The sequence below is a fragment of the Procambarus clarkii genome, chromosome 86, assembly GCF_040958095.1.
Source record: "Procambarus clarkii isolate CNS0578487 chromosome 86, FALCON_Pclarkii_2.0, whole genome shotgun sequence".
Taxonomy (NCBI): Eukaryota; Metazoa; Arthropoda; class Malacostraca; order Decapoda; family Cambaridae; genus Procambarus; species Procambarus clarkii.
Genome location: NC_091235.1, coordinates 4,676,426 through 4,694,538, shown reverse-complemented (window position 1 = coordinate 4,694,538; position 18,113 = coordinate 4,676,426). Strand labels below are relative to the sequence as shown.

At 39.3% G+C, this 18,113-nt stretch overlaps 1 protein-coding gene across 1 annotated transcript in view; it reads left to right on the top strand.

The window, feature by feature from the left end:
- Window positions 1-18,113, top strand: part of LOC123768958 (uncharacterized) — a 34,957-nt gene that overhangs the window by 11,253 nt on the left and 5,591 nt on the right. The window contains 3 exon segments of the mRNA XM_069317020.1: window positions 4,428-4,518; window positions 7,254-7,314; window positions 12,422-12,526. The gene's annotated coding sequence lies outside the window, so the exon portion shown is untranslated.

The following is an 18,113-nucleotide window of genomic DNA, read 5'->3' as shown; positions in this document are numbered from 1 at the left end:
TAACGTGGTGGAGGTGGGGTCCCTTGATTGTTTCAAGCTTGGGTTGGACATGTATATGAGTGGGATTGGGTGGTTATAGATAGGAGCTGCCTCGTATGGGCCAATAGGCCTTCTGCAGTTACCTTTGTTCTTATGTATCTGTTCCTGGGAATCTACCACCCTTAATTACCTCTGACCCCCTTATTACTCTACAAAAATCAGTAATTAGGACAATAACACACTCCAGTCCCACACACCACTGCTTCCTTACTAAATAAAATCTTTGAAAATGAAAATGTAATATCAGGTCACTGCTCATCCTCTCAAGTGTACCTTACCTTATATCTTTAAAGCTCTAAAATGCAATGCTGATCCTGACCTTGTGCGCTTCCTTGAAGGTTGTAATAGGCACCACAAGAGAAACAAATTTCTTTTTAATATCTCTAGAGTGAGACTCAACCAGAGCAGAAATTCTAAGCAAATCAAGGGTCCCAAATTGTAAAATGACTTCCCAAATGTAATTAAAAACTACATCTTCCAACCAATTTAAGAGGGAGACTAAGTAATATTTACTTAATATCACTTACCTAATTACACTAACATTTCCCCACCAAAATATGACATTTTTGTGACTATCTAAAATTTTATTTATTAATAATGTATGCCTTTCTTCATTAAGTGCCATCTGATTTAAGTTTCTATTTTTGTAAAATTACTTACACAAGTCATAAGTATTATCTTCCTGTTTATTAGGTATTTACAATTTTAAACCTTTAAATTTTACTAATTTACTTTATGTGCTTTGTAGCTTTACTAAACACACCTTATTACAAAAATTGTTTATCATTTGTTTAATTTCTTCTTCAAATTAAAAGTTTAAGAAACTAAATCTTCTTAGTTTAGTTTATTTCTAATAAGATGTATATAAAGGGGGGTACCACCTCTGTTGTTTGTAGGGAGCCTTGAAGAGGAAGATATGCAGCACCCGGGGGAGCCTTGTTGGGCTCCCACGTGCGCTGGCAAATATTGTCATCTCCTACCATCCCCTTATGTATGTAAGTGTTAGTTTTATTTAAACTTTATTACAAAAAAGAAGTTACATATAAGGTAGAAAGTTGATTATCATAAGTTGTTAAGTTCCTCCAGCTCCTCAGATAGCGGGCAGGAACCATGGATGTAGTGTGCATTTCTCCTCTATATCGCCATGCTGAGGTGCTGGAAAAGGAATCTTGAGGCTCGCTCTAGGGTCTTTTGTTATTTCAATTAGCCTAGAACCCAGTTCCTTCAAAAAAACTGGTGGCACTCTTATCCTAGGTGTCAAGTGTTTCGGAAGCAATGGGGACAAAATTGTAGTGGTGATCCAGTTCTCCATGTGTGATTACGGGACTTGGCTTATTTCCTGTAAGTGGCAGCATCACCCGGATATGCAACACTGAAGTCAATGTAGATGTTAGCCAGGGTTGATACACGTGTAGTCCCTCACCAACTGCTTGCCATACTTCCAGGGGTTCACTGTGATACCATTTCGGCGACCAATAAGAGCAGCAGAGTTTCGGGGCGTTAGGTATCGGGGCTCTATCTCAGCTGGGCATCCAGCTGTGGTGAGGCTCCTCTTGATGATGTCATTAACTGTGCCTCGAGTGCCATATATAATATATATTTACTGTCGAGGGAAGTTGAAAAATTAACTCTCCAAAGTTAATTTTCGCAATTTATTATGGTCTGATGCCTAGGGATGTGTTTTGCAAGGTACTCCTTACATTTTAAAAAACAAATTTACCATGCTTTTGTAAAGGCTTATATTATCTTGGGGTGAGGTGGTACAAGATGTGATTGAGGTGAACAAGTGGATGAATGTCATAACATAAGGGATATTAATTAATAGGCTATTACATGCATCAACATAAGCAGCTTATGTTCTTGTTGCTCCTGTCTCTGTGTTGGCTCAGGGTCTTGAGGTGGTAGAAGTGTTAACGCGTTGTTGATTGCTAGTCTTGACATTTTGATGTGTAGGGCCTCGTTGATGTCTAGTCTTCTGTTATCTTTATACTTGTCTATTATTTCAGTGTTGCTTTCTCTTGATTTCTCTGTGGGTACTTAGCTTCAAGGACCCAATGGGGCTTTCCCCAGAAAACAGCATTTAATGTAATGAAATACCAGTTTCTGGGCGAGTCCTGGAGACTCCCTATTGGGACCAACTAAAATCCCTAAATCTGCATTCTCTAGAGTGCAGGCGGGAGAGATGCATAATAATTTACACATGGAAAATATTAGAGGGGCTGGTCCCAAACCTGCCAACTGAAATAACACTACATGAGACCAGAAGTTATGGCAGGATGTGCATAATACCCCTGTTGAAAAGCAGAGGTGCAATAGGTACTCTGAGAGAGAGAACTCTATCAACATCAGAGGCCCGAGACTGTTCAACACGCTTCCACTACACAAAAGGGGCATAACTGGCCGACCCCTCACAGTGTTTAAGAGAGAATTTGATAAAACACCTCCAAAAGATACCTAATCAACCAGGCTGTGGTTCATATGTCAGACTGTGAACAGCCACATCCAACAGCCTGGTCGGGGACCGGGCCGCAGGGATGTTAGGCCCTGAAATCATCGCAAGGTATCCCTGAGACACCCCCCTTCCCTAGGGCGTCAGTGTCTTTCATCATCTTAGAACCGAGGATGGGACAAACAGCTGAACCGGTACACCTTCTTCCATCCTTCCCCAAAATGAGGGGAGGGGTGGGCAAACTAGGTGCTAGTTTCACAAAATTTTGTTGGTTTGTTTTCATTGTTGAGGGAGGTTTTTTTTTTTTATAGCAATTTTGAAGCTGCGGTCTCATTTTTTAACAATGCAGTAGTATGTTTTGGTTCGCCTAACTTTCTAAGTGTTTCCCTGGTGATGGCAAGTATGATTAACTTTAAATGTAAAGTGTTCATAGGCCATTTCTCCTTGCACCTCTCTGAGGGGGAGCAGGTTTTGGCTCATGGTCCCAGGTAGGCAATAGAACTCCACGACTGATGACACTGATCAGTGAATGATAGCTTCAGGGAGCCAGTGGGACTCTCCCAAAAAATGGCTTTTCATTACATTCAATGCTGGCTTCTTGTTCTTTTTTTTTTATGTATGTACTCTTGCCTAATATACATTAATATTATCATTATAAAAATTCTCACTCTACTTAGGAACTTCTTCAGACTTTTCCTGGTTCATTTAAATGGCATCTAAGTGTCCTGGGATAATTTAGGCTGTGTATTTAAGGTACTTAACCATATATTCTATTACAAAGATTTTTTTAGTGAAACAAATGTAAATATAAAAAAATGTATTTTGCAACATTTAGTCTTAAGTTGGGAACAGGGGCCAAAACTGAGGTGCAGCAGCAAGAGAGATGATGGTCCAGGAGAGTTTAAATGATCCCAGCTGAATCAGGTAGTCGAGTTGAATGGATTTCATTGGTGTTTGCACTTTTGTGAGTGAAATACTGTATTAGAGTGGCCGAGTCTCTTATTCAAGGTAACTTTTTTATTTACACTTGAAGACTTTTTTTCTGGATGGAGGCCCCCCCCCCCCCCTCCCCGATGTCTTCCTGAAGGTATCTTGATGAGATTGCTACATACTAAAGGCTGACATCAGTTGCAGAAGTTTGGATGACCAGAGCCACACTCTGCCTCCCTCACAAAGGAGCAGGGAGTGAGTGACAATCTGCTACCCCATCGACCTCCAGAAAGTCAGCAAAGCTTTACAGATAGCTGGAGGATTCACAGAACACAATCTCAAAACTGCCAAAGAACTTCACAAAAGATTCATGCACCACATGGGATCCACCAAAATTAGCTCAAAATGCATTAGTGTCAATTAACACCACCTCAGCACCATTTCACAAGTTGTCTCATGCATTTTTTACCTCTACCCTGCTTATGCTCCTCTTGAGCCAGCTTGATCTGTTGACTGGGTTTCATGTCTTGAGATATGATGACCTGTGGAGGTTTCTTTTGATGTGCTACAGTCAAAGCTTACCTAGTTGATAGTCCCTCATGTTAAAATGGTTAAAGGGTTTTGGAATCTATACAGTAGCATACTTTTTATCAAAAGTAAACGAGGAACTAAGTACTAAATAAAAAAACACATCAATTCATATTATATGTGTATAAAGGTAATACATATACAGCATTTTTGTATTATACAGCATTACACTGCATTGTATTTTTAATTTTACTGTATACTGTAATTAAATTTTTCAATATTAAAATGATTAATTTTAGGAAAATTAGTAGAAGATGAGAAAATGCATGCTTGCGTGTACCCAGTGTGCAGGTTCTAATCCTCATCATGGTTTCTACTGATTTTCTCATTGATACATCATGATTTCTTTGTGCATTATTACTGTATATTGTAGCTAAAAATGTTGTGCCATTAAATGCTCTTATTATTTATTTATTTTTAGGCTATGCTCCATTGAAAACTACAAACATCATAATTCAAGCGAGTTTGATGGTAGGATGAAAAGAAGGCGGCGCCGAAGATGTGCAGATATGGTGAGTGGTGAGAAAAGTTAGTACTGTATGTATGGGAAGAACACATAGAGTAAGGCAGTTTGGTGGGTATCAATGCTTAAGATTTGTTTGTGGCAAATAACATGGGGTATTTAACATCCAGTCTATAAAGCAGCCAAAATATTGCTGTAAATGCAATATTTTGCAGAAAATAAGTCACACTGTTCGCAAGATTCTTCATTTAAACCGGAACCCAATCCAATCCAATCCAATGCATCCTAACCTAAAAAATATACTATTTTGGCAATTATAAAATGACCTTTGTCAAAATATCTGAGTATGATTTGACAGTACCTAGTACAAGTGTACTAAGTGTGGGAGTATCAGTGTTTTGTATTGGTCCCGAGTGTGGTGGTACCAGTGTACAGTGATGGTCCCATACACACAGTGTTCCGAAGAGGGTCCCGAGTATCCGTGTTCCATAGTGGTACCATTGTACAGTGGTGGTTCCAAGTAATTACCTAAGTGTAGTTACAGGATGAGAACTATGCTCGTGGTGTCCCATTTTCCCAGCACTCTTTATATGATAAAGTTTTGAAACAACTGATGGTTTTGGCCTCCATCACTTTCTTACTTAAATTGTTCCAACCATCTGCCACTTCATAAAAGTGAGCTTTCTAATGTTCTTTCTGCAACTTTGTTTAGTTAGCTTAAATATATGACTTCTTGTTCCTAAAGTTCCAGGTTTCAAAAATTCTTCTTTGGCAACTTTGTTAATTCCCTTTGCTATTTTGTATATACTGTAGTGATCATATTGCCTCTTTTTCTTCTTCTAACTTCTAGCTTTAGCACATTTAATGCCTCTAACCTCTCTTCATAGCTCTTGTCCTTCAGTTCCGGAAGCCCTTTTGTTGCATGTTTTTGTACCTTTTCAAGTTTTTTATGTGCTTCTTGAGATACAGGCACCATACAACTGCTGCTTATTCCTACTTTGGTCTCACTTAGGTCATGAACAATTTCTTTAATATTTTGCCATCCATGTACATTACAGTATTTAAAAGTAATTCTGAAATTGGAAAGCAGAGCAAAGGCTCCTTGCACAATGTTCTTGATATAGTCCTCAGGTGAGAGTTTTCTCTCCTGAACCACCCCTAGATCTCTTTCTTTATCAAAATTCTTTGGAAACTTTTTCACATAATTTGGAGGTTGTGTGTGGTCTATATTTCTTATTCCACATTCCTTGATGTGACATTTATTCACTTTAAATTCCATTTGTCAGGTGTTGCTTCATACACATATTTTGTTCAGGTCTTATTGAAGGTCATGATAATTACTGTATCTAAGTTTCTTATCTTCCATACTATCTTAGCATCATCAGAAAGCATGTTCATATAATTCTGTATTCCTTCTGGTAGATCATTTATGTAGACATTTCATCCCTTTGTGTGTATTTTACCTCAATAAACTTATTTCAATTTCAATTTATGTAGACAGTGAGTATTAATGGTGCAAGAACTGAACCCTGTGATACTCTACAAATTACAATTCTCCAGTCTGATACATTGTCTCTGATTTCTGCCCTCATTTATTTGTCAGAACATTTTTCATCCATCCATTTTTCATCCGTCTCCCTGCCACTTCTCCAGTATGCTCTAGTTTCCAAAACAACCTCTTATGTGGGACTCTGTTGAAAGCCTTTCTCTGGTCCAGATAAATGCAGTCAAAACAACCATCTCTTTCCTGTAAAATCTGTGACTCAATCATAGAAACTAAGTAGATTTGTTACACAGGATCTTTCTGATTGAAAACCATACTGTCTGTTATTATCTTATTTCTCTACAGGTGTTCTACCCATTTGGTTGGTTAATTATTTTTTCTAACGTTTCGACTACTACGATTGTTAATGATATAGATCTATAATACAGAAGGTCTTCCCTGCTTCCATTTTTGTAGATTGGCACTGTTAACCTTTTTCCATATATCTGCCACGACATATGGAAAACAAAGATGACCGAAGAATCAATTGAAGCAGAGTGCTGAACTAAGGTGTGCATTCTCTCAGAACCCAAGGTGAAACTCCATCTGGGCCAACTGCTTTGTTCCTACTTAGAGCCTTAAGCATTTTTTCCACTTTGTCTCTAGACACCTCGATGTGCTCTCTTATTTTCTGAAATTCGTATTATGCCCAGTTCTTTAAAAACTACATTTTGCACAAACACACTGGAACTTTTCATTTAGTCTTTCACACATTTTCTTTTTGTTCTCCATGAAACTGCTCCCCCATTTTCAACCTCTGAATTTTATTCTTTACCTGCAATTTGCTTTTAATAAATTTATAGAATAGGGGCCTGGTTCTGTTTTACGTTAGTCTGCTATCCCTTTCTCAAAATTTCTTTGCTTCCCTTTTCAATGCTGTGTGATTGTTTCTTGCTTCTTTGTATTATTGGTACGTTTAAGGGTTTGGCCTCTTACTACAGTATATTGATTCTATTTTTTGTTGTTTATTCTCTGGCCCTCTCACAATTACTGTTGCACCAATCCTATTTTATAGTTCTACATCTCTTTCTTGTTATAAATCTTTTTGTGCCTTTATCATATGTCTCATAAAATTTGGCATATAACTCATTTAGTTCCTTGCCTAATAAGTTTTTCCAATAAAATTCATTAAAGAACTTGCAAAGTTCCCCATAGTGTCTTCTTCTAAAATCAGGTTTTTCAACTGCTTTTTTCTCATTCTTTTCTAGATTATAATGCATTGCATATTTTATTCCCAAAAGGACATGGCCAATTGTACCCAAGGGAGGAAGGTACCGGATGTCAAATATCTCTTCTTTCCTGGTAAATATCAAATCCAGCATCGATGGAACATCCCCATTCCTTGTTCTTGTGGCATATTTAACATGTTGGAACGTGAATGTCTCCAGGATGAAGTTTAAAGATCTTCCATTTCAAATGTCCTCCGATCTTGCTTTATTGTCTTCCCAGTCTATTCATTTGAAGTTGAAGCCACCCAGGTATCAACAATCATGATTTATCCTTATCTGCTCTGACTGCACTCTCATCTTCTTTTTAATGGTAGGTGCACTCTGCATGAAGGGCTTATCCTTCCGATGACTATACGAGTACAAATGTTGGGAGAGAAATTAATGTTGAGAATGACAAGGTTTCAGAAGTGTTTGTTGTCTTACGCTGTAGATAGAGGAGCAGTGACTAAGCAGAGGTGCGTGTTAGAGGGAGACTTGCCATACTGTAGGGTGGGATGTTGTGTTGTGGTGTAGAAGAGCGACAACTACACAGAGGCTTGTGTTAGAGGAAGACCTGCTGCTCTGTAGGGTGGTATGTTGTGTTTATGGTGTCAGCTGATCCTTGGTGCTGCAGCAAAGCAGTTGTTGTCTGTGTTTGGCTGTTGGTGGTGCCAGGTATAAATGTGACACAGGTCAAATGGACTGCACACACTCTCATGATCATTATGAGGCCCTCTCGTTTGTCATCCAGCCCATCCTTTGTCCATGTGTTGCTTGCTGGTGGACTGTAGGCATTAATAAATATAAATTTATCATCCTCATTACAAATCTCTAGGGCCATTATGTCAACTAACTGTGGGGTGTCAATTATTAATTATCTAACCCTCAGCTGTTCTTTCGCCAGAACAGCTGTCATTAAGCACCAGGTCATTACAACTATATAACACTTAGAAGGGATAAGGATTTGGGATGTGACGGGGGGAAGAAATGGTGCCCAACCATTTGGACGGTCGGGGATTGAATGCTGACCTGCATGAAGCGAGACTGTCGCTCTACCGTTCAGCCCAAGTGGTTGGGCTTAGCCCCTTGGAAATATAACCTTATCTAAAATATTATCATCAAGTTTCGTCTCTGTTAATGTGACAATCTCGGACATCTTAAGCTGTATCATATCAGCTCCAGTATTTTTTATATTTCTCCATCTATGTTTATACAGTATATGATTTTTCTGGAACATGTTTCCCCTCCCTTTGTCCTTTAATTCCCCATGCTCTATTGATTTTGTTGTTATGCTTTTATATACTATTTTATAGGCTTCCTGATCCTTATCTCTTTGTAGAAAACAAATTTATTTCTTCCTCATTCCTACCTTCATTTATTTATTCATTTATTCGCTCATTCTTAAGTTATTCTTCCTTCCAATTTAGTATGTGTTTCTAAAAAATTTGGGAGTAGACTTTGTTAATTGGATTAACCTTTAAGCTGCTAAGGGGGTCCTGAGGAGATTTACACCCCTGTGTACAAGAAAAAAAATTCTAAAAAATTACTTCGTCTTCTAAAAATGTTAATTTGTGTTCCCTGAACACAGGAAAAATAAAAAATAAATCGTATGTGACATATTTTGGGTGCAATAGGCTGAGGAAGTCTGGCAAAATGTGGGCATTGACAGAACGGTTGTCAGAGCTGGTCAGCGTCACCTGAGCTGACAGGTGGGAGTTGCCACAAAGATTTTATTACCTCATTATTTCAATGTCTCCGATTGATTTTTTCTTAGTTTTTTGCAGTAATATTATTCAATAGTGTGTATTGTGATATATTTATATAATAAAAGGGCTGAATCATCGCTATACTCAAAAGTATGGTGTACATATTAGTGATTCAATTATTATGTTCATAAAACAATAAACAAATAGTTTTGCTGTTATTACACTCTATACACAGGTTATTTATAAGTATCTGCATGCTTTGTTCACCATAACGAACCACTAAGTTGGTATTGTGAGTCGATAAGCAACGAGGAGTGACCGCCCCACACAGCCAGCCACTCGTTGCCACTCCCTCAACAATGCCTCACTCACCCACTTTCTCCTCCCACCATCCTGTTTTTTATTTTGTTCACTATATACAGACGTTATATATAGGTACAGTGGTACCTCGCATAACAAATTTAATCCGATCCATGTTCGTCATGTGAAACGGACGTCATACAAAACGAGTGTCCCCCATGTAACCAGTGTGATGCACTGTGTTTATTGTGAAATTTCCCTAGTGTGCATGACATCAAATGTTCCCCAAAATATAATTTTTCTTTGTAAAATATAAATTACCGTCCCTGAACATGTCTATGTAAAAATAATTACCAAATTCCACTTACTTTGGCTGTGAGGACGTGGACAAGGTGTGCTGTGATGTCATCAGGGGCTGGTCGCCCGTGTGTGAAGCTCCCAGACACAGTCGCGCAGGCCATTCAAGCACCGCGTGTTGCCACAAATATATTTTCAAATATTTTTTCTATGCATTTCCAATGCTGTTTTATTTGTTTCTTTTATCGTATATGATGCATATTTGTGACCTTTACAATATGTATACAGTAGAATGTTCATAATTTTCTATGGAACTGTGATACATGTGTCAGTAATGTGTCCACAATAATGTGTCTGTGTGCTTGCAAATAACGCACTCGTGTGCACCCTTGGCTTTAGTACTTGTAGGTGGTATGTAGCCAAGCTTGTAAAGCATAAAGTAGTATTGAAATGATTATAGGAAAAGCTCAATTTGTAAGGTAGTCTTGAAAAGATCGCTTTGTAAGGTCCCACACAGGAAGAGATTCAGCTAGCCTCAAAGAGTGTCCATCAGTCAGGAAGAGATTCAGCTTGCCTCAAAGAGTGTCCATCAGTAAGGAAGAGATTCAGCTAGCCTCAAAGAGTGTCCATCAGTCAGGAAGAGATTCAGCTAGCCTCAAAGAGTGTCCATCAGTCAGGAAAAGATTCAGGTATTCTTGAAAATATCAATGAACACCACCGCCATGGAAGCCGCTAACACTGTTCATCTATGCTACTTGTATCAGATGCATCATCACTGAATGCAGAAAACGATTCATCTATGTATCATCTATATACATTAGAGATGGCAAGGGTGGGGCTCAGAGCTACACCTGGATACGCTCGCTGTATCATCCTCATAGGTGCTGTATCACTGGCATCCGACCGTTGTGTTAAGCCCTTATTGCGCCTAGCTTCACCAATGTTATGACCCTTATGTTCTTCAAACAATAGGGTCTGAATTGCACCGACTGAGCACAGTCTTTCAACACTGTGTGGGACAGGTGTTTGAGAGCCAGAGGCACGTGTGCCACAAATGGTTGCTCACGCACTACTAACCCAGCCAGCAGCCCTTGTCTTTCATATTCGTTATAGCAAAAGGTTCGTTCAGTGCAGCCTGCCCGACAAACACTGAACGAACCTTTATGACATTTGTCCATTTTTCAAATTGTTTCAACAGTTCTTTTATTTTTCGTTTTTTTTTTTTTTTAAGAAACATGGAGCAGCCTACCTGCCAACCACCGAACGAACCTTTTGCTATAAGACAAATGAAAAATAAATATTGAACACATTTGAAGAAAGGAAAATGTCATAATGGTGAATTCAGTGTATGTTAGGTAGGCTTCTCCATTATTGAGACGTAAATGACAAATAAAAAACAAATGGAACACATTTGAAACAAAGAAAGATTGTTATAATGGAGCAGCCTACCTGCAGAACACCAAATAAACTTTTTGACATTTGTTGTATATCAGACATTTCATTTCTTTTTTCCTACAAAAACGTCAATGCTTTGCAACATCTCAGCAGTCACCCTTTTATATCCCAGCATCATTAGAATCTTTAAACAAGAACAACATAATTTATGTGCATCGTCGGAGGCGTCTAAGAATGTGCAAGAAGCAGCGCGACCCCACCATGTGGTGTTGACGTTACTCAAACCAGCGTTCGTCATACGGGACGATTTGACGCCGATCGGGCCGTTCGTTACCCAAAATATTCGTCTTTTGGGGCAATCGTTATGCGAGGTACCACTGTATCTACATGTTTTGTTCAACCCAACTGTACAACTAAGCTGATATAGTTAGTTCAGGCACTTAGAGATGTCACTACACACAGTCAGCTGGCAGCTGCCTCCCTCACACATTCAAGGTCACACATACTAAATTTCTCCCCCAACAATACTGTTTGCAGTGTTATTACACTATATACACACATTATATATAAGTATCTACATGCTGTATGCACCAAAACTGTACACCTAAGCCTGTAGGGTGCCCAAAGAGCATAGTGGCCACCCTCTACACAGCTAGACAAGTCATGCAGACGACGCCACCTCCGTCACCCAAATGTCTCCTCCCAACATAATCCTTTTGCTGCAGGCGATGAGTCACAATAACGTGGTTAAAGTATGTTGACCAGACCACACACTAGAAGGTGAAGGGACGACGACGCTTTGGTCCATCCTTTTGCTGTCATTACACTAATACACACATTATATATAAATATCTACTCACCATAGAGAACCACTGAGCTTGTATGGTGAATGCAGACAATCACAGGTAGCCACACAGTCAGTAAATGATGCTATCTCCCTCCGTCCCTCAGCATCACTCCTCCCACAGCGGTAATTTTCACAACAATCCTGCTATTATCACAATTCTGGTCATTTTTATCAGTCAGGGGTCATCATTAAATAATAGCAGTTATATATTTATTTTGACATTTTTCGGCAATGCTGTGGTCACAAGCTGAACAGCAATGCTGTTCGCTCATGCTGCGTGCGCCAGCCTTGGTTACTCCAACAGTACTGTGGCTCTCACACCGGAGTATTGCCCACGATTTTTTTTTTAAATGGTGTCTGTTTACAAAAGCCCTGAGGAAGCTAATGTGAACCCTGTGTAGCCGCGGGCCATTTGAATCGTGCCTGGCATCCTATGGTGTATATATACGCCATGCGCACCGTAGTACATGTTACTCATGGTGTATATATATATGCCATGCACAGTTTAAAGGTTAATAGTAGTAGTAGACTCACAGTAGACTTTGAGTTGGGTAAATGGGTATCTGAAAAATAAAATGACAGTTGATTGAGTTTGTTGAATGGGCATTTCCTTTCTGACAAAATTATATAATTCATTTGTAAATTATTTCTTCAAGTGTTGGTGTGGACATCAGACCAGGGAGGAGATTGCATTGGATATGAGAATGAACTTCCAAGATACGTCTTGAACATTTCCTCCATTCACAATTAAGCTTGCTAAGGTTAGCATTTTGTTGGTCCCATAGTTCACATCAATATAAGCTTAGGCATTGTTAAAATACTTTAAATATATATATAATATACCCTAGATGCCTTTTCTGGAATTTCTCTACCTAGTTTGGCCTGGGTTCGTATCCTGGCCGGAGAGGAGTGACCTGGTGCCAATCCTTAACTGTAGGCTCTGTTCACCCAACAGAGAATGGGTACCTGGTTGTTAAATGATTTGGCGGGTTGTATTCCGGGGAAAATTAGGATTTAACAACCTGCCCAAAATGCTGTGTGCGCTAGTGGTATATATATACAGTGGTACCTCGCATAACGAATTTAATCCGTTCCATGTTCGTCATGTGAAACGGACGTCATACAAAACGAGTGTCCCCCATGTAACCAGTGTGATGCACTGTGTTTATTGTGAAATTTCCCTAGTGTGCATGACACCAAATGTTCCCCAAAATATAATTTTTCTTTGTAAAATGATAAATTACCGTCCCTGAACATGTCTATGTAAAAATAATTACCAAATTCCACTTACTTTGGCTGTGAGGACGTGGACAAGGTGTGCTGTGATGTCATCAGGGGCTGGTCGCCCGTGTGTGAAGCTCCCAGACACAGTCGCGCAGCCGCGTGTTGCCACAAATATATTTTCAAATACTTTTTTCTATGCATTTCCAATGCGGTTTTATTTGTTTCTTTTATCGTATATGATGCATATTTGTGACCTTTACAATATGTATACAGTAGAATGTTCATAATTTTCCATGAAACTGTGATACATGTGTCAGTAATGTGTCCACAATAAATGTTTATTGTCACAATATTACGTGGTAAAAATTCACTAATATTACAATATGTACAGTTTCACATACTATTTACACAGTAACACACTGTATTACACACTCAGTACTTTGGAGATGCATAATAGTCAACGAAGTAGTCCATGGTACACGGCGCGACTTTGCTCTCCTTGCACCAGCTACAGATAGATTTTTGTTTCCTGTTTCATCGTTCTGTGTGCTTGCAAATAACGCACTCGCGTGCACCCTTGGCTTTAGTACTTGTAGGTGGTATGTAGCCAAGCTTGTAAAGCATAAAGTAGTATTAAAACGATTATAGGAAAGGCTCAATTTGTAAGGTAGTCTTGAAAAGATCGCTTTGTAAGGTCCCACACAGGAAGAGATTCAGCTAGCCTCAAAGAGTGTCCATCAGTCAGGAAGAGATTCAGCTAGCCTCCAAGAGTGTCCATCAGTCAGGAAAAGATTCAGGTATTCTTGAAAATATCAATGAACACCACCACCATAGAAGCCGCTAACACTGTTCATCTATGCTACTTGTATCAGATGCATCATCACTGAACGCAGAAAATGATTCATCTATGTATCATCTATATACATTAGAGATGGCAAGGGTGGGGCTCAGAGCTACACCTGGATACGCTCGCTGTATCATCCTCATAGGTGTTGTATCACTGGCATCCGACCGTTGTGTTAAGCCCTTATTGCGCCTAGCTTCACCAATGTTATGACCCTTATGTTCTTCAAACAATAGGGTCTGAATTGCACCGACTGAGCACAGTCTTTCAACACTGTGTGGGACAGGTGTTTGAGAGCCAGGGGCACGTGTGCCACAAATGGTTGCTCATGCACTACTAACCCAGCCAGCAGCCCTTGTCTTTCATATTCGTTATAGCAAAAGGTTCGTTCAGTGTTTGTTGGGTAGGCTGATCCATTATGACAATCTTTCTTTGTTTCAAATGTGTTCCATTTGTTTTGTATTTGTCACTTACGTCTCAATAATGGAGCAGCCTACCCGACAAACACTGAACGAACCTTTATGACATTTGTCCATTTTTCAAATTGTTTCAATAGTTCTTTTTTTTTTTTTTTTTTTTTTTTTTTTAAGAAACACGGAGCAGCCGACCTGTAGACCACCGAATGAACCTTTTTGACATTTGTACTGGTTTTCAAAATTCTTCATTTTTTTTTATTATTTACGTTTCTTGTATGTAAGAAACATGGAGCAGCCTACCTGCCGACCACCGAACGAACCTTTTGCTATAAGACAAATGAAAAATAAATATTGAACACATTTGAAGAAAGGAAAATGTCATAATGGTTTATTCAGTGTATGTAAGGTAGGCTTCTCCATTATTGAGACGTAAATGACAAATAAAAAACAAATGGAACACATTTGAAACAAAGAAAGATTGTTATAATGGAGCAGCCTACCTGCAGAACACCGAACGAACCTTTTTGACATTTGTTGTATATCAGACATTTCATTTCTTTTTTCCTACAAAAACGTCAATGCTTTGCAACATCTCAGCAGTCACCCTTTTATATCCCAGCATCATTAGCATCTGTAAACAAGAACAACATAATTTATGTGCATTGTCGGAGGCGTCTAAGAATGTGCAAGAAGCAGCGCGACCCCACCATGTGGTGTTGACGTTACTCAAACCAGCGTTCGTCATACAGGACGATTTGACGCCGATCGGGCCGTTCGTTACCCAAAATATTCGTCTTTTGGGGCAATCGTTATGCGAGGTACCACTGTGTATATATATATATATATATATATATATACAGTGGTACCTTGGTTTATGAATTTAATCCGTTCTCAGAGATGGGATGTAACCTAAAACGAATTTTCCCATAAGAATTAATGTAAATTGAATTAATCCGTTCCATACTCCCAAAAATATTAACTTCAAAATGCATTTCATACATAATACACACACACATTTTGTACTATCGTATGTACAAGTTATAGGTTACCTTTATTAATGACTCTTGTTTGGGTATGGAAGACAATGAGGAGAGGGGGGGGGAGGAGAGGTGTTACCGTTTGGAAGGGGAATCCCCTTCCATTATAACATCAGGCAGTGATGACTTCTCTGGGGTACTCTCTCTCTCCTACATTTTGCCTGCATACCACTTGGATCTGATTGCATCTCATTGCTTGTTTTCTCACTAAGAACCTATATCAACAACCCACACACCATCTTCGTGTTTACGAATGATCTCTTGTTTTTTCTCTATGGTCATCCTCACATGTGTTTTCTTAGGTTGAACCCTACTACTGACTTTCGTGAGACCCATGACGTGATATATAACAATTACTTGTATGTTCAAAAAACAATAAGCACAAAAACAATGAAATTCTATACAAAGAATTCAAGCGCGATTGTCCCTAAGTGGGCGGTCTGGTAAACTGAAGCAGAGTTGCCCATGCCACCAGAAAACACACACTCAGTTGACACTTACATGTACAGTATCAACAAAGTCGTAACCCGATTCAAATTTTACAACGAAATTTGGACCATAACTGTTATGAAGTGCGATGCGATTAAGGCTCGAGAGTAATTAGTCATCCAATAGAAATCCCCCAACTCTGTACTTTGGCACGGAAAATGGGGTACTATTAAAACACTGACTCCACACTGTCCAGAATAAACACCAAGACTCCACATATATATAAATAAAATAAGCTCACTTACAATCAACACTTAATGAACATCACTAGAGAACACTACGTGACCAGCTCAGGAATGGAAACAGTCTCGGGCAATAGGCTATCTATCTGATAAACACAATAAGAATGTCCCACTCAACCGGGAACTCTACATAAATAGCACAAACCTGCACTAGTATTTTACACATCAACAAGTCCTATATCCTAACTTAAACAGACAAACACTTAACTTAAAGAGGCCAAGGCTATTTAGAGATCACCAGTCCATCCCTCACCACCAGCTCCTAGGATGCAACTGACTAAAAAACCCGTGCGACTGCCTGCGTGCAGCCTGCATTCGGACAAATGTGTTCGAGTGCCCTAGGCCTTATAATTTCCTTACTAAGCTATCTCTGCAAAGCTAACCTTCATTTACTTAGAAACGGTAAAGCAAAATCAGCTGATTATTACTGGGCCAATATCTAAGTAAATGAAACAGTATTAACTCATTACATAGTATTTAACACTAGGCCTCCACACAGGCTGGGGTGGCAGGCCTGTTCTGGCTCTGACTGCTGCCACATGGACACAGGACTGAGTGTAGCATGACTGTTATACAAGACTACTAACTTAATATACCCTCACAGGTGAAACATATAGATAACACAGCTTTCATAATGTAAGCCTATAACTGAAATACTGACATATACAAGAAGTACAGTAACTGACATGCATAAACGTGACTGCAGACCGCGTGTACAACATGTGTGGAAGGTGACTCACTCTCTTCCCCTCAGTAACTGGTAAATCACTATAATCAAACAATATATAGAAAGCAAAAACATATTTGGCAAGTCGTCAAATCGTCCACACATGATTTGTGTGGATGACGACTCCTGACATACCGACGACTCCACGGCTCACAAACACAGCTCGGAGTCAAGGAACAGCCAGCAACATACTCAATCACCTCACTCATACGACAATGTTGGCAATTCCTTAATCCCTGACATCCGGTCAAGCCTAGCGAGACCTCCCAACGTACCACTTGACTACTACTGGCTTGCTCTCTTGCGCTCCCTCACATATATATCCTACAACATGAATACAAGCTAATCATCCAAGACACAATAATAATACTCTCATTCTTAAACTAAACAGTAGATAATCCAAAGCACTCTATCATCTTTATTCCATCTTAATGATTAATATACTAGCACTACTACTGTACTTAATCTAATACAGTGGCACCTCAACATACGATTGCCCCTACTTACGATAATTTTGAGTTACGATATAAATTTAATAGAAAAATGCGACTCGACATCCGATGGTGTCGTCGACATCCGATATTTGTTGGTACACGTTCAGGTCAGCAGAGCGTGTGGTTCCCGGTCACGCGGTCCGACCTGCCTCAGTTTACTACAGCTGCCCGCTTAGTGACGATCGCGCCTATAAGAAATTACGCTTTTGTGGTGATTTTTTGCATTTTGAACATTAAAGTAATTATTATATAATACGCCATGAGTCCCAGGACAGTCAGTGGTAAAGCTCAACATATGAGATCCCATGTAAGAATGACCATAGAGCAAAAACAAGAGATCATTCGTAAATATGAAGATGGTGTGCAGGTAGGTGAACTGGCTAGGCAGTATAACAAATCTCAGTCAACGATATCCACCATACTAGCTAAGATAATGGACATTATGGGTGCTAAAGTGACGCATCATTACAGATAAATGTTAAAACGAATGGAAAAACAAATGTCTCTTGACAAATTTGTAGTGAGACAAACAAGCACTGAACCACAACCAGGTGCTAGTGGTATTCAGGCAAAACGTAGGAGAGAGAGTACCCCAGAGAAAACATCACTGCCTGATGTGATAATGGAAGGGGACTCCCCTTCCAAACAGTAACAACTCTCCTCCTCCCCCATCACCATCTTCCATATGCCATCAAGAGCCCTCCATAAAGGTAAGAGTAACTTAGATACTGTATTGTAGTTAGAAAAAACATTGTATTCAGTATAAAATGTATTTTTATGTTAATATTTTGGAGGGTGGGGAAAGGATTAATTCAAATCCCTTTATTTCTTATGGGAAAATTCGCTTCGACTTCCGATCCGTCTCTGGGAACGGA